At 36.2% G+C, this 4,025-nt stretch overlaps 1 long non-coding RNA gene across 1 annotated transcript; it reads left to right on the top strand.

Annotated features, from left to right (window-relative positions):
• The first annotated feature begins 546 nt into the window (after positions 1-546).
• On the top strand, positions 547-2,419 carry LOC117103261. Its single transcript, XR_004444544.1, has 4 exons — positions 547-626; positions 818-887; positions 1,374-1,538; positions 2,223-2,419. It is a non-coding gene; the product is annotated as an uncharacterized LOC117103261 (long non-coding RNA).
• Positions 2,420-4,025: the final 1,606 nt, after the last annotated feature.

Raw genomic sequence — 4,025 nt, 5'->3', positions numbered from 1 at the left:
GACCACGCCCACTTTGCTCTCGTCGAAGACCTCCCCCACCCACCCCCTTGATTTACTATATAATGGAAAACATTGTAGCCATGTAGCCGACACAGTTAAGAATAAAATCTGCATTCACATCTGAGCCGAAACAAAATTCGGACTGCGTATCCGAAGCGCTGAACGACACACTGATTCGCTATTCGTATCGCTTCGGTTGAAGTCCCGATCAGGAAACCCGGATTCGGTGTGAATGCATCTTAAGAGAAAGCAGATTTATTCATAAAATTTCGATACACGTTTTATTTTCCTATTGCTCTTATTCACATTCAAAAATTTTCTACATAGAAAATTTTCCCATATGGGAATTTATAGAAAAATAGTATCTTTCTATTTAGAGCCACGGCAAAATTCACTATCCAAAAAACACTGTACGTGGACACTTATTTTTAATAACGTCTTCCAGTTTTTGTCTAATTACATGATTATAAAATAAAAATTTATGGTTACATTAATATTAATTTTAAGGTTGGACTAATCGGGTATTTGCATACCTTTATTTTACAGGCTCTATTTTTACCACACGGAAGCGATATCACAATACGACTGGTACGATGGTTTATCAAGCAGAATATAATGTGAATTCGGTCAGTTGGGCCTGTCTCTTATACACATCTTCTGTAAATTTCCCGTCGATTTATAATCAGGCGGTACTGGGTAAGGACAACAATCTTTCCTGCTAGGTATATTGTCTACCTTAATTAAGTAGGTTATTCCTTTCTACATGTTTAAGTGACTATTGGCACCAGTTACATGATATTTTTTTCTCGTCTTTCAGCTGTTGTACCTCGCTGTATCGTGTTTACTGCAGTGGCTTCAAGTAATTTTCATATTCTATTGTACAAATGGTAAAAATTTATCTGATATAGAATATGTAATTGGCTTCCCTCAAGTTTTCAAGTTGACTGTTATATGATACGTTAACCTACGATATTATGTATTTGTGATTAGTGAATAGACCTATTATAACACATACGGTGCAAAGTGTCACGCTCACTGAATATATTGAAGAGTACGTTTACCTTTATTCAGAAATGGAGCATTTAAGCAAAGAATTACCTATTTGATTAAGGTGTGCACTATAATTAAGCTTTATACAAAATGCATCACTGAATTGTATGTTTGCCAACATGTGAATAGGATTGGATCAGATTCTATTTCTTATCAAATTTACCAATGTTAAGTGGTAAGCAACGAAATTCTAAATACACAATATTTTCCTGTCGAGTTCTTCTGGTGGTATATTGTCTACCTTAATTAAGTAGGTTATTCCTTTCTACATGTTTAAGTGACTATTGGCACCAGTTACATGATATTTTTTTCTCGTCTTTCAGCTGTTGTACCTCGCTGTATCGTGTTTACTGCAGTGGCGGCGCTACGGGAGGTGGGGGAAGGAGTCATTTCCCCAGAAAATTGTCTTTCTCCAGTTTCCTCCCCCCCCCCCCAACCAACAACAGAAAAAAGAAAAACCACAATTCGTCAGGGAGAAACATTTTTTTGTATGTATTTTCTACATATGCTATTAGTAAACTATCTATATATATAGTCGATTAAATAAGTCTCTGAAACCCCTAATTGCCATATTTTTCGGGTGCTCCGCCCCCTGGGCCACTTTCGAAACATTTCAATCGACGCCCGACCACGCCCACTTTGCTCTCGTCGAAGACCTCCCCCACCCACCCCCTTGATTTACTATATAATGGAAAACATTGTAGCCATGTAGCCGACACAGTTAAGAATAAAATCTGCATTCACATCTGAGCCGAAACAAAATTCGGACTGCGTATCCGAAGCGCTGAACGACACACTGATTCGCTATTCGTATCGCTTCGGTTGAAGTCCCGATCAGGAAACCCGGATTCGGTGTGAATGCATCTTAAGAGAAAGCAGATTTATTCATAAAATTTCGATACACGTTTTATTTTCCTATTGCTCTTATTCACATTCAAAAATTTTCTACATAGAAATTTTCCCATATGGGAATTTATAGAAAAATAGCATCTTTACTATTTAGAGCCACGGCAAAATTCACTATCCAAAAAACACTGTACGTGGACACTTATTTTTAATAACGTCTTCCAGTTTTTGTCTAATTACATGATTATAAAATAAAAATTTATGGTTACATTATTATTAATTTTAAGGTTGGACTAATCGGGTATTTGCATACCTTTATTTTACAGGCTCTATTTTTACCGCACGGAAGCGATATCACAATACGACTGGTACGATGGTTTATCAAGCAGAATGTAATGTGAATTCGGTCAGTTGGGCGTTTTAATATTTGCATTGTATAATCTTGTTTTTATTTCATTGTAAGAGTTTGTTCTATCTGTAAATTTCCCGTCGATTTATAATCAGGCGGTACTGGGTAAGGACAACAATCTTTCCTGCTAGGTATATTGTCTACCTTAATTAAGTAGGTTATTCCTTTCTACATGTTTAAGTGACTATTGGCACCAGTTACATGATATTTTTTTCTCGTCTTTCAGCTGTTGTACCTCGCTGTATCGTGTTTACTGCAGTGGCGGCGCTACGGGAGGTGGGGGAAGGAGTCATTTCCCCAGAAAATTGTCTTTCTCCAGTTTCCTCCCCCCCCCCCCAACCAACAACAAAAAAAAGAAAAACCGCAATTCGTCAGGGAGAAACATTTTTTTATATGTATTTTCTACATATGCTATTAGTAAACTATCTATATATATAGTCGATTAAATAAGTCTCTGAAACCAACCTTGCCTCTCACCTCTGCCCCCGAATTCAGACGCTGTCCCCGCCACTGGTTTTCTGATTGTTATTTATTTGACGGGTTCAGCACATGATTTACTATATAATGGAAAACATTTTAGCCATGTAAACATGTCTTCTCCGACACAGTTAAGAATAAAATCTGCATTCACATCTGAGCCGAAACAAAATTCGGACTGCGTATCCGAAGCGCTGAACGACACACTGATTCGCTATTCGTATCGCTTCGGTTGAAGTCCCGATTAGGAAACCCGGATTCGGTGTGAATGCATCTTAAGAGAAAGCAGAGTTATTCATAAAATTTCGATACACGTTTTATTTTCCTATTGCTCTTATTCACATTCAAAAATTTTCTACATAGAAAATTTTCCCATATGGGAATTTATAGAAAAATAGTATCTTTCTATTTAGAGCCACGGCAAAATTCACTATCCAAAAAACACTGTACGTGGACACTTATTTTTAATAACGTCTTCCAGTTTTTGTCTAATTACATGATTATAAAATAAAAATTTATGGTTACATTAATATTAATTTTAAGGTTGGACTAATCGGGTATTTGCATACCTTTATTTTACAGGCTCTATTTTTACCACACGGAAGCGATATCACAATACGACTGGTACGATGGTTTATCAAGCAGAATATAATGTGAATTCGGTCAGTTGGGCGTTTTAATATTTGCATTGTATAATCTTGTTTTTATTTCATTGTAAGAGTTTGTTCCCTGTAAATTTCCCGTCGATTTATAATCAGGCGGTACTGGGTAAGGACAACAATCTTTCCTGCTTTACAACAAGACAAGCCACTTTTTTAAGAGGGCCTATCCAGTGGGACTTTAGATTGGCCGGGGCCACTGACTTCGGCTTTCAATTTAGGAACGATTGAATTGTACTAAACTGAATATACAATGTATGTACACAAGTTCCAGGTAGGCCTACCCTAGCTCTAGTGCCTATGATGTTTAATTATTTCGTAACTAATAATGGGTGCAAAATAATATTTAGAAGAAGAACAGGAAAAATGAAGAATATGAACGAAAGCGGCTTTAATTAATATTCACAAATATATATAATAAACAATAGGCCTATGTCATTATTATTTTTTACGTTTTTATAATACATTTTGAGTACCACTAAGCCTATCACGTTTTATAATCGGCATCGAACCCTGAACTTACTTGATTTCCGAAATGTCTTTATATGAAGAAAGTAGAATAGAAGTCCAAATATAAAAAAATT

The sequence above is a fragment of the Anneissia japonica genome, unplaced genomic scaffold (genome assembly GCF_011630105.1).
Source record: "Anneissia japonica isolate Jap-2015-1 unplaced genomic scaffold, ASM1163010v1 scaffold2207_len539183_cov196, whole genome shotgun sequence".
Lineage (NCBI taxonomy): Eukaryota > Metazoa > Echinodermata > Crinoidea > Comatulida > Comatulidae > Anneissia > Anneissia japonica.
The sequence above is the reverse complement of the archived record's forward strand: the minus strand, read 5'-3'. Positions and strand labels throughout refer to the sequence as shown.